Source organism: Tamandua tetradactyla, chromosome 11 (assembly GCF_023851605.1).
Source record: "Tamandua tetradactyla isolate mTamTet1 chromosome 11, mTamTet1.pri, whole genome shotgun sequence".
NCBI classification, from domain to species: Eukaryota; Metazoa; Chordata; class Mammalia; order Pilosa; family Myrmecophagidae; genus Tamandua; species Tamandua tetradactyla.
Window position 1 is genome coordinate 97,234,465 of NC_135337.1, and position 16,901 is coordinate 97,251,365.

The window sequence follows — 16,901 nt, forward strand, 5'->3', positions numbered from 1 at the left end:
CTTGTTAGGATTTTTCCTCAATGGTCGGTCCTCTATGATGGCCTCCATTCCATAATGTCCCCATCAGATTGGTAGGGCCATGGCTTGAATAAGGCTAGTCATACTAGAAATATTTTATTTATTTTCTTATGTTTCTGATCATTTACAATGTATAGGTATTGCATGTATAAACTTGTAAGCACATACACATATACATTTATATATGCATATAGTTCCCATATCAAAAATTACATACATTAAATTATATATAATTTCTGTATTAAAAATATTGGATGGCCAGAAATATCTGATTTATATTTTACAAGATTAAATTTGAAAAAATAGAATACTGAAGATGGAATTTCTAAACCAGAAATTAAAATGTACTTTGTGTTCATTAATTATAATAATTTGGTTTAAAATATCTGCACAGATTGGTCAAAGGGATGAATCAGATAGACAGCCCAGAAACGGACTACCCTAGGATAGAATGAAGATGATGTAACAAATCAATTGAATATCAAAAGATTGCCTAATAAATCGAGGAAATCATTAAAAATGCAGGAGAAAGCTTATATATCTCAATGTAATGCCTGGATACATCCTAGAATATAATTAGCAGATAATCAGAAGTATTGGCAAAGTTCCTCAAGGGATGGGGGAAAAATATGGAACTATTAAACTTTACCATCAGGGAATCCTCTGAAACTGTATCAAACTTTAGAGACAAAAATATGCAAAAGAAAAAGTTATATAAAACATAATGTCACATTCAGAATTATGTTCATAAAATTGTATTTAGAATAAATAAAAACATACCTCTAAAATATGACATTGAAAAATGAATGAAAAATAAAGATGGATTCTTATCTAATTTCAGATTAAGAAAATTAATTTTAAAAATAAACACTTAGAAGGTGGTGCACTGATGGCTCAGTGGCAGAATTCTTGCCTGCTTGCTGGAGACCCGGGTTCAATTCCCAGAGCCTGCCCATTTAAAAAAAAAGAATAAAATTTAAAAATAAATAATTCCTTAGAGTTTTTCCCAATAAAAGCATAAATACTTTCCATGTCATAAATTGTTAGAAGTAACATGAAAAGTAGTCATCAAACTATTGCATATTTTTTATTTGTTAAATATTTCAATCTTCTTTTGTTCAAATTGAAATAGTTTTCCTCTAAAAATTTTTGGTAGAGACAACAAAGTAGTATATAATTTTATATAATATTTCTGATATTTATAAGAAATATCAGTAGCATGGTTTTGTGGTAGCATTATTATTTTATTAATAAGTATATGTTGACATAAATTGTAGAAAAATTTCTGAAAAACTTAAAAAAATTTCAAACATTTGATTCACAAATTCCACTTCTAGTAATGTGTTTTAAAAGAATAATTAAAGAAATGTCAAAGAAGTATGAGTTATTTGAAACAATATGATGCATATGATGGAATGATGGTTTGTGTAATAAATGCACCAAAGAGCTTATAGCACTAATGCACAAAAAGGGGCTTATAAGTAAATTTCACTTTTATTCTTTATATCTTTCACTATTTTTCAATTTGTTTTCTACAATCAACATGTATTATTTTATGATTCCGATTTATAATAGTTTAATTATGAAATATCATGCAATAGTAAATTTATTTTCACCAAAAATATTTACTGTGTATGAAAATACAAATGAAATACTACCAAGTGAAAAAAAATGCTCAACTTGTACATGGCATTTGACTAATTTTCTTTTGTTAATGATAACATATATGCATATAAATTTATTTAGAGGAAATGTGACAAAACGTAGTATGTTAAATCCATAGTTTTAAGATAAGAAAATGTAATTCTGCATTTCTGCCTATATTTTCTATTTATTCATTCATTTTCGTATCCTGTATGGTAGGGATAACATTTCATTCTTTTAACATGTGAGTATACCATTATTGCAGTACCATTTATTGAATTATTTTTTTAAGAAATGCACAGACTAGGAAACAAACCCTGGTCTCCCTCATAGCAGGGGACAATTCTACACTGAACTACCCTTGCACCCCTATTTTCTAGTTATCTATAATGAGCATGTATTTGTTTATAATTTGGAAAATATGTTAATAAAATTCAGTGTGAATAGAACTACCATATATCAAAATTATGTACTTTTGCACTGAACAGTAATATAATTTTATTTATAACACATAAGATTTTGATGAAAGTCTGAAACATCAGGGAAGATTCTCATCAGTTATTGCTAGTGTATCACCATCATCATCATCAACATCATCATCACCATCACCATAATTTCATCTGCAGCAGTAATTGTCCTATTTCCTCAGGTGAAACATGCCATTTGGACTTGACATCGTTTTGAAGAGTTTTGTGGCCAGGGCAATGTGTGTTGGAATGAGGAGAGAATTTTGAACCTAACGACTTGCCTTTGTGATACTTAGTAACTGGGTGACTTTGAGAAAGTCATTTATTGTCTTTGTCCCTAAGACACTGAATGTTGTATAAATGAGTATTAATTCTTTCACAAGTTCATTTTTGAGGATTGAAATAAACAATGATTTAAACTAGTATCATCTATAGCAATTTGTACTTGCTTATGTTGGTTTATATTCTATCCTATGCCTACGAAGTTTCTGAGGTGGCTTTCAACGAAGATTTAATTTTTTTAAATCATAAATATGTCTATAAATAGAATAAAATAGAGATTATAAATAGATCATTTAGGTTAAGAGAGTTGTCAAGATTGAGTTTAAATTTGGCTCCTGAAAGCTGCACTGGTTCTCAGGATTAGAAAATAATAGAAAACATACAGTTATTAAGGAAAAACAAAGAGTATTTTTTCACATCCTAAAATATATCTTACAGGACTATAATTTTCAGTTTCAGATCATCCTGTTTGCTGGAATGAAAACACAACTCTTTTCTTAATAAAAAGGGAAATTGGTTAGAAGATAGGGAATGCCTCATAGACTAAACAAAATGGAATCAAAGATTTTACCATAGTAGGGACTCATTTATAGGCTCTTCTGTTCATTGTTATCTCTGAAGATCAGCTTTTCCTTTTGTGTACTATCATAGCCAAAAACAAAACAAATATACAAACAAACAAACAGTTCTGAAATGTATGTATTATGTTCTAGACACCCAGAAATTATCACTTCTCTTTTTCATTTGCTGCGTCTGGAATGGGATTTTGATGAAGGCCCAGCCTTGTTCAATCAAGTGAGACTTAAGAATTCGGTTCAATTTTCCAAAAACTGCAGATCATTTAGATAATTTTCCGTAAAATAATTTGAACACCTTGCAGTAAATACAATAGCTGATTTTAGGTGGGTATTTCATATGGTAGTATGAAGAATCAGAGTGCACAGTATTGAAAAGCAAAGCATTTATGGCAACTTAATAATGGATAAATTATGATTCAATATACAACCATCTGGCTGACCAATAATGCATGAATTAAAGTGGATAATTTAGTATTTCTTTATATTGCCTTCTTATAGTTGCTTTAGTCAATAGAAATTTTGACGACTACTGCACCAGCTTTACCTAAAAATAATGAAACACAGAATACTTTATGCACCAAGGTAACATCATATCTTCTCTTCCATAAAATAAAACATATATATGCATCTTTTCATAGGTACACAGTTTCAGAAGCCAGTTGATAGACCCAATTGATGTTTAGTAAATAAGTATAACATCAAAACAACTAACTGGAAAATATCTGGGTTGCAGTTATAATATAATGAGGATTGAATTGGATCTTTATACTCAGTAATTCATAAGAAGCTGTGGACAGTTTATTCAAAAAGTTGAGGAACATAACCAGTAAAATCACCTGGACAAAACATTTTTCGAAATTCCCATGATGTTGGTTTTAAGAAACTGACAGAAAGTTTATGCCTATGGATTCCCATATATATATATAAAATTTCCCCAAGGTGATTCTAGTAATTAATAAAGCTTCAGAGTCACTGCTCAATATGACACAATGAAGTAGAGATTCTTTCATTGTTTAAAGAAAGGGTAAAACTAGTCAACTTAGCTTCTGTGTCACTATGGATCTGTAGATATATAATTCAGAGAAGACAGATGGAGAATGCTTCCATTTGATTAAATTTGCTTTAAAATTTTCCCCCAAGGAGGTAAAGATATTACATTATCATTAATATTAAGACTGCTGGATACAAACCAATTCATTTTCACAGGATAACTGCCAAAGAAAACGTTTTCCATTTAAATACTAAAGTGTTTTATTAACCCAATATCTCTTCAATGTATTAATTTTGAGGAGAAATTATCTAAAGAAATCATTCAGAGTTTATGATAATGAACAAATCATGATCTCAGAGTAATAGGTTTGTTCTTTGAACAGTGTGAATATGCTATCACATCACTTACTGAGTACAGTGTGCAAACACTTGAACTGTAATTTAATGAAAGAAATTTCCCTTGATCATTTGCTGCATGGCATGCTTCACATCCTTGTTCCTTAGGCTGTAGATCAACAGGTTCAGCACTGGGCTCAAAAAAGCATACAATACTGCAATTGTTTTGGATTCTTCCATAGACTTCTCACTTGGGGGCCTTAAGTACATGCAGAAGAGCATTCCATAAAATATGGTTACCATGGCCAAATGGGAACCACACATAGAGAATGCTTTGTGTCTACCTTCAGCAGAACACATCCTCAAGATGGCTGCAAAAATGAAGAGATAGGACAGAAGGATGATGAACAGAGAACTTGAGAGTGTGAAACCAGCCACCACAAACATCGCCATCTTTTTGACAGAGTCTCAGAGCAGGCTAACATTAGAAGAGGGGGATCAGTGCAGTAAAAATGATTGATTTCAAGGGAACCACAGAAGGATAAGTGGAAAGTCAACAGTATCTAAGGGAGTCCATTAAGAAAGCCATAAGTATAAGGGACTATGACTAAAGACCTGTAAACATTCTTGGACATTTGAGTACTGCAATGGAGAGGACTGCAAATGGCTACATAGCAATCCAGTGCCATTGATGTCAGGGTATAAAGCTCAGTAATCACCAGGGCAATGAAGAGAAGACCTATATGAAGCACCCAGCATAGGAGATGGTCTTTTGGTCTGAGAGGAAATTGTACAGCATATTTGGAGTAATATTGGAGGAATAGCAAATGTCTACAAAGGAGAGGTGGCCCAGGAAGAAATACATGGGAGTGTGGAGGCGGGAACTGTTCCTGATCAGCACAATCATGCACAGATTCCCCACCAGGGTGATGAGATAGATTGCCAGGAACACCCCAAACAGGATCTTCTCCAGTACTGGGTCATTGGTGAGCCCCAGCAGAATGAATGCAGTCACTGTGTTGTCATTTGGGGGGACATTTTCTCATCCTTTGAAAATGGAAAATGGCAGGGAATGTGAGATTTCCATTTGTTATTTATTCTTTATTCCATCCCTTTTATCATTGTCACATTGATCTCTTCAACCATGATAATAACTGTTCTCTTTTCAAAAGACACATTATTATATCTACATAAAACTTTTGCACACCCATCATTCTTACTTTATTTCCGCCTCTTTCTTTCCTTCTCTCTCTAACTCAGACTTTTACACACACACTCTTATATGAACATACATATGCAAATGTGCAATACATACATATACATACTTGAATGCATATACATACTTACATGTTTATATGAGACTTAGGAAACTCCTCAATTGGTATTTTTGAAAAATTTTCATGGGAAAAAATGTCAAAAAGAGATGGAAATCAGTTATGAAAATTAGTATGTCTTTTGCATCATTTAAAGGAACAAATGAAGAGTTGGGTCTCTCAGAATACTTCAGCTCTGATATCCTTTTATTGCAGATATGAATTGATAGAGAAGTGCTTTGTACAGCATTTTCACTTGACACCTTTGTTATGTGGCCTAATTTCATTAAAAATCAACATTACATTAACCTAATTTACCTTTTAATATATGGCTCTATTGTACTCTCTACTTTTTAAGTTGTCATTAATTAATCAATTAATTTACATTGCAAGGCTTGATTTCTTCTGTTCTATTTATGCAGCTAGAACAATAAGCAAATCTCCCACCCCACCCCCTTTGTGGAACATCTACTGTAGTAGAAGAAGCATATTAAAATTATAAAAAATATTTAACTTCTGGTAGAAGCAAGTACTGTGAATAAAATTCAGCTAAGAGTGCAAGGAGGGTGGCTTGAAAAAATTCAGAGAATGCCTTTCTGAAAGATGCTATTTTCAACAGTGAATAATGCCTTTCTGAAAGATGGTATTTCAACAGTGAATAAACCATACATATGCAAATGCACAATACACATATGCAAACCATACATATGCAAATACGCAATACACATATCAGGAAAGAGTGTGAAATTTTTGGTCCTAAGTTTTTACATCAAGGACTCACTCATGAAATTGCTTATTTAGGGAAGTACATAAAATGTTAAAATGTAGCCTTAGATTCCAGCTCTAACCACTGTTTTTCACTTATTCATTTATAAAAACAACATTTAACTCAAAATACTCTTCAAGAATTGCCCCCTAGATCATTGTTTGTTTACTTGTCAGAAATATAGCAGAATTTTACATATACTAATTGATTTTTTAGAGATTCAATGAGTTATTTTAAACACATGAATAGGAAAGTCAAATGCAATTGATGAAAATTATCTTTCTCTTCCCACATAGGTGGAATACTAATTGCCATTTGATAGAATAAGATGAATTTTTATTGTAGAAATGGAGAAAAGGACCTACCTCATAAAAGCTGACTTACCATACTTTGCCAATTGAAAGTGGGATGATTTATAGTGTATTCCTTAAGTATATTCCCTAAAGTATTTTATGAATCCTTCTAATGAAGCAATTAAAATATTATTTGCTCCTCAAGGACATAAACTTGATTTGATATTTTGAGGGTCTAGATTCTCCTTTGAGGCTGAAATTCCAAGGCTAACATTTGTGCATCCTGCTTGATACATGACTTCATGGATCCTTAACATTTTCAAAAAAATTAAGCACCACTTTCAATAGGATGGAAGGAAGAAAATATTTGTAGATAAGCTGTCTAAATTTATTTAATGAAGATGAGGGAACCACCATCAGAAGGCCTCATTTTTTATTTGTAAATAATAATCTGAGTTTACTTAAAGACTGCTTTTGGTATGACCACATGGATGGTAAGAGATTTGAGGGGAATGGCTTGAAATAGTGTGATAGCAGGAGGGTGACATAAGCAGTTAATGGAGAGATAGGTACTGATCAGATCTGAAAGTTTTTTGAAGGTAGACTTTATGGATTTATACAGAAGCATAGTGTCCTATTGAGTTAATTTTCTCAATACGATTTTAATCAAAGCCATATCCTAGTGTCGGGTTCATTCATGAAATTAATGACTTAGGAGGAAGAGTATAAGGAAAATAAAGCATAATTTAATATTATCTGACGTTACATTTTTTACAGAATAAAGGAATAAATGTTTTATTTGTCTGTATCTTCTAGTGCCCTGATTGTCCTAAGTCAATATTAGGTCAGTAAAGTTAATTAATTTAGATATAGTCTGACCAATACAGGAGAGGCATTCCTAATTTTGGCTGCCCTCTAAATGATGGATTAATTTTTGAGAAATCAGAGATAAATCTGTATATCTATGTTAAATATACATTGTTATGAACCTATGAAGTTTGAGATGTATTACCATAGTACTTTCTCACATTGAGAGGAAAGATTGCTCTATTTCAATGTTCTCCTTTTTCCCGATATCTCTCACAAATAAAATAACAACTATGAAGAAAAATAAAATTGTAGCACTTGAAATATTTCTGAGCAATGGAAAGTCATTGGAGAATTTTACAGTTGATGGCCTTTGTTGTTTGACCTCTTAAGGTGGATGCCCCATGTTCTTCATAAGTAACTAAAGACAATTCTGTCCTTCAAATTTCCATTTGATTATTTCTTTTCAAATTTAATAATATTCTGATATATGATAATGAATAAACACAACTCAATTAGTTGTTGATGTACAAACTTCCTTTTTTTCCCTAAGAGAGAAAGACTCAATAACTGAATGAGTAGCAAGAAATAGTACATTAGGTATTTCACATCTGGAGAGGCAGTGTGTCCACACTTTTCAGTTTTGATCACATGATTTGGAATCCATTTGTATGAAGGTGGTGTTAATTTACTTATAAAGCAATGCATAGCATTTGAATGTCCAGATTTTACATATATGCATGATAGTAACCCTAAGAAGGATTTCATCCATTCTTATTTTATATTTGTTGACAAGCCTTGAGAGGGCTCTCAGACAATTATAATGGAAGACATTGCATTTCTTAGTTAATATCAAATTGCTTCATTTGCAATGACCAATCAATGTGCATATGATAGAAGGGTACCTACTGTGTTTAGCTACAGATATGGTAAAATTCCACATAACTGACTAATTCCTACTAGCCTTGTAACTTGTTTACTGATTTCTTGTGTTTAGTTTTCGTGTTTAACTGGATTCATTTGTTTAAAAACAATTACAAGTTCAAAATTGTACCTGTTGCCATAACTTGAGTTACAAAGTGAGAAAAATAAAGATATACATCTTGGAAAGGAAGAAATAAAATATTGCCAGTCACAGGTATCATGATAGTTTACATTAAGCTAGCCTTAAAATCCTACAAAATTTGCCTAAAAGAATTACCATTATTAAACAAACAGGAAACTGCAAATGTTGGACAAGAAGTGGAGAAGAGGAATGCATTCCCTGCTGGTGGAAATGTGAAATTGTGCAACCACTGTGGAAGACAGTTTGGTGGTTCCTCAGAAAACTAAGTATGGAGTTTTCTTATGATCTGGCAATTCTGCTACCTGATATATGCCCGGAAAGCAGAAACTAACAGATACCTGCACAAAGATATTCACAGCATTAGTCACAAGTGCCATAAGATGGAAACAACCCAAATATCCATCAACCAAGGAATGGATAATCAAAATGTTTATGTGCATATGATAGAATATCCCTCAGCAGTAAGAAGTAATAAAGTCTTGAGCTATGTTTTGCCTGACAAAGGCAGCAAATTCTTTTGCCTGATGCACTCAATGACCAATTCCTGAGACTCCAGTGTTTCAAAGAGAGGACAAGTTTATTTCAAGGTGCACAGTAGGAGAGCAGATGGCTTATCAGCTCAAAATCTGCCTCCCTGAACTGCAGTAATTCTGGCAATTTTATTAGAGAAAAAGATGTGCAGCATTCAGAATAATGAGCATAGTGGACCCAGATGAAGCAATTAGAGGTGATCTGAGCACAGTGGACCCAGATGATGCAATTAGAGGTGATCTAATTATTGAGCATGCACAGACTGATTACATGCTTAGTCAAGAACTTATGCAAGAAAATGGCAGAATGAGGTATAGGTGACATAGGTTAAAAATCTAAGCTACATCACATGTCCAATGGCCCCAATTTAGTTAGGTAGTATCAGTTATCAAGGTAACTTTGGACTTGGGTTTGTTAATTCTGGGCTGATCCAAGACCCTTCATTACTAAACATTAAGGGCTGTCTTTAGTGATTACAAGACTTCAAAGTTGAAAAACTGCCTAAATAGGTACAAAAGGATGTTAGCCACAATGTTTTACAATCACTGGGGCAAAAGTTAACAGCTAAACAATCATTACCAGAGATCAAAGCAACTGTATTATAATTTAGATATTTCAGGTATTCCCTCTGTCTACTCTAACATACCAGAAAGCAAAAAGGGATACCTATATAATGATTAAGTAATCAAAATCATCCCTTAAATCCTAATTTCTTGGCTACACATGTGACAACATGGATGAACCTTGAGAACATTATGTTGAGTAAAATAAGTCAGACACAAAAGGAAAACATTCTATGATCTCACTAATATGAACCAATTATAATATGTAAACTCATAGACATGAAATCTCATTTATCGGTTACCAGGACAGAGAATGAGACTAGGGAATATGGAACAGTTGCTTATTATGTTGATAATTTTTAACTAGGTTAAACTTAAATGTTATAAATGGATAGAGGTGATGGTAGCATTTTGTTATGAATGTAATTAACACTGCTGTGTTGTGTATAAACATGGCTGAAGGGAGAAGTTTATAATCATGTATATCAGCAGAAGGAAAGCTAGAAGTTGAAACATCAGAATGTATAATACAGTGAACCTTGCAGTGGATAATGACTGTGATGAGTACAAATACAAAAAGAGTGATTTCATGAACTAGAACAAATGTATGACACTATTTCAAGCGTATAATAGAGTGCTATATGGAAAAATGTATTAATTGTAAACTATGGGCTAGAGTTAACTATAATATCTTAATATTTTTTCATCAACAATAAAAAATTTCCCACACCAATACTGGAGGTCAATAACAGAGGAACAGTAAAGAATTTTAATTGATAATGGTGAATGCACAACTATGTGATGATACTATGAGCCATCGATTGTATACTTTGAATGGATTTTATGGTGTTTGAATATATCTCAGTAAAACAGCATTAAAAAAACTTACAAGATAGAAATTTTGTCTGGACTTAGGAGAATTAGATTGTTACAAAGTCAATATATAAAACTCAAAAGTAAAATTATATATCCATAGAAAACAGAGAAAACTAAAATCTTTAAATATCATTTATATTAACATCAAGTGTATAAATTACTTACAAATAAAAATTTGCAAGAGCTACATATTGAAAACCAAAACCCCTGTAGAAATAAAGATTATTTAAATCATGGAGATATATCCCACACATGTGGACTGAAATATTCAATAATGTTAAGATTTCACTTGTTTCTAAATTGATCTGTAGTTTCAAGCCATGCCAATCAAATTTTCAGCAGGCATTTTGTTTTCAAAAATTGATAAGCTGATCCTACCTTGTATAAATATATATACATACAAAAGACCTAAAATAGCAAAAGTAATTTTGAAAAAGAAACGCAAAGTTTTAGGACTTGCATTACCTAAGTTCAAGAATAACTATGAAGTTACCATAGTCAAAACAATGGACAGACCTAAAGAAAAACAAATTAATTAATGGTACAAAATAGAATTCAGATATATTGTTTAGTCAATACTCAACTGAACAAAGGCAAAGAGATGTTTTAGTGGGCAGTGCTGCAAGAACAATAGTCTCTCTGTAAGAAAAAAAGCAGCAACATCATCGCCTTTATTACACCATGTTTCACTATTCTGATGCCAATTTGAAGTGGATCATAAACTTAAATTTTAAAGTTAAATCATCTGGAAGAAAATAGTTTATCTCCATTATTTCCTTGATATTTTCTTCTCCTTCTCTCTCTCTCGTGTATCAGTGTATTTAATTGTGTTTCACATTTCTCTGATGCCCTGTTTACTTTCCATCATTCTTTACTGTTTTTCAGTTTGCATAATCTCTATAGATCAATGATTCTTTGTTGGGCCAGTTCAAATCTCCCCTGAGACTTTAAATGAATTTTTCATTTCAGTCACTGTAATTTTTGACTCCAGAATTCTCCATTTGTTTCCCGTATTATACCTATGTCTTTAACAATATTCTAGGTTTGATGGAAACTTCTGATCTTATTTCATTTATTTATTTCTTCCATTTCAGTTTCTTTTTGCTTTTCAAAAATATTTATAATAGCTACTTTAAAATCTGAAACTTGGTTATACTCACAGGCATTTCTGTTCTTTGCTATTTCATCCCACCCACCTCTACCCACAACTGTATGGGGTATACTTTTCTGTTTTTGCATGTCTCATAATTTTATGATGTGACTGGACATTTTAGGTAGTATATTGCAACAACTCTGGTTACTGCCTTCTGGCCAATTCTGGAGCTCTTTATTTGTCTTTGCTTGTTTTGATGGTGTCTGGATGGATTATTCCATGCAGTCTATTTTCACAGTGTAGTATTAAGCCTATATGACATTGCTCCTCAGAAGGCCAAGCTTTGGGTTTACTGGGATGACTGTGGATTTTGCAGAATTCTTTCTGGCTATCTCAAAATATGAGATGAAAAATGATAATAAAAGACAGAGAGAGAGTAAGAAGGAGAGGGAGAGAGGCAGAGACAGAGACAAAGGCCTGGTGGTTGGTACTGAGTCCTAATTCCAGGCCTATGTTAATTTGAATGAACTTTTTGTCCATTCAGTTGAAACTTCCTAGCAAAAGTTATTGAAACCGTATTTACACTGTGTAAAATGAAAGATATAGCTATTAAATCATGTTTGTTAAAGTGTATAGTTTCAAAAAAACATGGCATATCTTGCTTTAAAAAGAATAAAACATCATCCAGGAGGTCATACAACCACATATGAGACTGCTTCATTTCTAACATTGGCTTTATGAACTTGTACTTGTTGTACATTTCAGCTCCTTCTGCCATCCCCCTGGTTCTCTGAATTTTAAAACTTTTGTTGATCATCTAATATAAAAGCATGGGCATATGAAGGCAGGTATAAAAAGGGTAATCTTTCCCAGGTGCTCTCAGTTGATGTTAGGAAATATTATACAATGTTATTTTCCTATTTTCCATTTTTTCCCATGACAAAGAAATTGCTTAGGTTTTACCTGTAAAATAAGGTAATGTGTAACTGTCCATTTTGGGAAATCCAAGGAACATGATAGAAATCATAGAGGACATAATATTCCTGTTGTGTTTTGAAGGATAAGTTTTCCCTAAAATGTATGGGTAACAGCCATTGGATATGAAATGAAGGACAGCAGAATAATTATATGATATGCAATGTCTAGGTGGCAAAATAGAGGAGGATAAATTTATATATTTGAGGTCCATTTCCCACCAAAACCATGTGCTAAAACCAAAAGCTAGATTATACCTTTCATACATTAAGTGGCTACTTTCTATTTGGACAACATATTTTTTCTGTTGGGATATACTAGTGTTATGACTATATCTCATTCATCACCAATCAGTTGAAATCAATTTATGTTCACAGGTCAATAGTTGATTTCTTGAAAAAAAAATAAACAGTAGTTAAAGGTGATAGCCCAGCCATAATAACTGCAGTTCAATCAAACTGAAAACCTTAGACTCATCTCAATCAAATTATGGCTAAGATTAAAACGAATATATGTGATTATTTACTAAGGGATTAGGAAATTGATATGTATCATGCATATATGCTTTTCAGGTTTATATGTTTAACAAGCAAAGATATGACTACCGGATGCTTTATCTCTAAGAATTACTTCTTGAATGTTAAAAAGAATGCTTCTTTTTTAATCCACAGAATCATCCATTCCATGACCCTTAACTTTCTCCCTCTGTGATTCCCTTAGCTGTACCCAACAGGTGGTTCCAGTTATGTCCTAAGCAGTCTAGATTATTTATCCAGGTTGGAAGTATATGATGTACACCCCCACAATAATTTAATTCTAATATTTGCCCCTGGCTCCCTAGGAACAAGAGATAATCTCTAAATTCTGTGTCAGTTCCCTGGGGGTATGCTATCTCAGCCTGTTCTTCATTATCTCTTGTCTGAAATTTTTACCACCACCCAATCAAGGAGTCTGGGAAATTGGAACAAGTCCTCTGGCTTCTCTGTCTTTCTCCCACAGCTAAGCAAATACTGGGCTTTAAACCTGTGAACAAGGTGTTGAAATGTGATATTTCATTAATTACTTAATCCAAAAATTTAGATTATTTGGAATAAGGGGATTTTTACAGAGCAATCAAATTCCAATGTATGCTCCACTAACCCAAAAAAGCCTTAAGACACAATGAAAGTTAGACAATGAAAACGGTTGATGGTACTAGAGCAGCAGAAAACCAACTGGAACTTGAAGCCAGTGTGAATGGCAGCATTCTTAAAGCCTGCAAGTTGGCTTCAAGATGGAGAAACACGGTGACTGTGATATGAAAAATTTTGTTGATGTCCTTGAAATGATCATAGCCATCACAGTCAACAGGAAGTCCTCATAATAGCAAAGAAACTAAATAATAATAATAATAATAATAATAATAATAATAATAATAGTAATAATAATTGAGTAGCTCATTCATTAAATGAATTGACTGAATTCCCCACCCAGAAATTTAACAGTGGATTAGGGAAAATGACAGAAGAGTAAGAGAAGTCAATAAGGACTAAGTTACTGAGAAACTACATGGGAATTTGGAGATGAGAATCAAGTTTTGTTAATAGATTCAGGCCAAGGTTCTCAATCACAGTGATGATATAGATGACTAGAAACACCACAAAGAGAAGACACTAGCTCTGGAAGATCCATGAATCCCAGGAGAATAAATTCATTCATTGCTGTATGGCTCTTTATTGGTTATTCAGAATGAATGATTCATTTGCTGAAATAGCAAAAAAAAAAAGAAAACAAGAAAAATTTTGTTCCCCAAATACCAGAAATATCAAATATTTCATTCTGTGCTTAAATAAGATTACTTCTAAGGTGTTCTGAGAATGTGTCTATTAAACCTCCTTATTTTAATATTAAGATAAAAAGAAAATATTCCTTAAATAAATTTAGTAATAAATTTAAATAAATTTAGTAATCTATTTTATTTAAAAAGATGCACACTTCTGGAGGTGCAAGGGGAGTTCAGCGTTAGCATTCTCACCTTCCATGTGGGAGACCCAGGTTTGATTCCCAGTCCATGCACTTCCCAAACAAACAAGGAAACAAACAAAAAAAACCAAGAAATGAAGCAAAAATTCAATAAATGCTACTGCAATAAAGGGATACTCACATGGAAAAAGAATTAAATGTGACCCCACTATACAGCATGCAAAAGAAAAAAAATATGCACATTTCTGCATGTGTGTGTGTGTTTTTCCGACATCTGGAGTCATGCTGTCTTTCCCTCTTCACACAAGCCTGAATAAGATAATTTACTTTTAAAAAATATTGAAACTCTGATCCTTTTATCCTTCTGGTTAAAATTCTCCATTGCCAATAAAATCACAGTCAAACTGCTTAGAAAGACCTTAATTTAGCTATATGTTACCCTATCTCCCAACTTCTCTTCTCCTCCCTTCTCTCCCTCATTCTTCTTCTCTTCTCTTTTGTATTTCTCTTCCCTTTCCTATTTCTTTCTTTCCTTTTCCTCATTTTCTTCTCCTCCAATCCTTCCCCTTTCTTTCCCTCCCTCTCCCCCACCTCTTTTTCTCCTCCCCAGCTATTCTGAACTATATTTTATTACTCTGATTAGATCATGCCCATGTGATATACCAAAATACTGCTATTTTTTCCATCTTAGAAAAAAATATCTTAATCTTACTGCCCTTGCCACTTATCATCCTATTCCTTTACTGCTTGGCAATAAATTTAATGAAACAGTCAAATATACTTTCTGCATCCAGTTCTGTTTTTCCTGTTTTCTCTTATTCCCATTGCAATCAGGCTTTCCACCCCATTGCTCCATTGAAGCTTTGGTCAAACTCACCAGTGGTCTTTGTCTTGTTAAATCCAGTGTCCATTATCAGTCCTTATCTTTTTTGACTTATCAGTGGAATTTAATACATTGATTGTTTACTTCTCCTTAAAAGGCTTTCTTCTTTTACCTCCTAGAGCATTGCACTTTCTGAGTTTTTCATTTACCAGTTTTCTTTGCTTATTCCTTCTTTTTTCCTTCTCTTTTCTGTTGGAGTAGCTCAGAGCTCATTCTGTTAACCTCTTCTCTTTTCCACTTACAGTCTTTCCCTTCTTATTAGTCTCCTGGCTTTAAATTCCATCTATTTACTTACAATTCCTAAATTTATATCTCTGGCCATGACTGCTTTCCCAAACTCTAGACTCACACACGCAATTGCTTACTCACAACTCTACATGAATATCAAATAAAAATTCAACATGACCATATCTGACCTCCTCATAACCCTCACCATATACTATACCCATAGGATTCCCCATCTCAAGTCAATTATAACTTTATGCTTTTGTTCACACAAATGAAAACAAATAAACACTTTTCAGGGAGACTTTTTTCTCTTATCCTTTTCATACATGCCATATCCAGCCCACTAGTTGCTATTGTGGGCTATATTTTAAAAATATCTGTATCCACAAGCCACCCCCTTTTTCCTCCACTCCTAAAACTGTGGCTCAAGCCAACATCATCTTTCACTTAGATTTATGCATAAGTCTTTTAACTGGTCTTTCTACCTTGAAAATCAGCTAAAATCCCACCCTGTAAAATAACCACATTTTAAAATTGTGTAGCCATTCTTTACATATTCCACTTTTTACTTATATAATATATACACTCAAATATATTAACATTATATGCACATAAAAATAATTTTGCATAATAGGATTAATGTTCTGTATAACCTATATGATCCTAAGTGTAATATATATGTGTGCATGTGTCTATGTGTGTTTTAAAGAGGAAGGCAATATTTTGTTTTTCTAACTCTACTTTCCCACTAATGCCCATTATTTAGAATCAAATTCAGAGAAATATTTGGAGTACCCCTGCATGTCTGTTGGTTCAAGAGGACATTTTATACATTGTCCTGGGTAGATTATTCACAAACCAAAATAGAGATAGAATTCCTCTTGTATAAATGAAAATTTTTCCTCATAAATATTAAAGAACTGCTCCAAAATCACAAAACTACCACAACAGAATAATAGGATAGAGACTGAAAATATAGATCAGTTTGTCAATTTATTCATGTCATATAGTTAACTTATTTAATACCTTTCATTGGTCACTAAATTTACCCAGATGTTTTCACACAATACACAAAGCTAATTAAATGTACTTACTTTTCCACACATGTATATATGCATATAGTACATGCTAATAAGATATATGCAAATATTCATGTTAACTAGTCTATAAAATTCTTTCTCTGTTTCTGGTGATTCCAAATCCCTTATCAAACTATATGTGGTTACAATT

The 16,901-nt window shown here is 32.8% G+C and overlaps 1 pseudogene; it reads right to left on the minus strand.

The window, feature by feature from the left end:
• Window positions 1-3,515: 3,515 nt before the first annotated feature.
• Window positions 3,516-15,471, minus strand: LOC143649287 (olfactory receptor 5M10-like; annotated as a pseudogene).
• Between the last annotated feature and the right edge of the window lie 1,430 nt (window positions 15,472-16,901).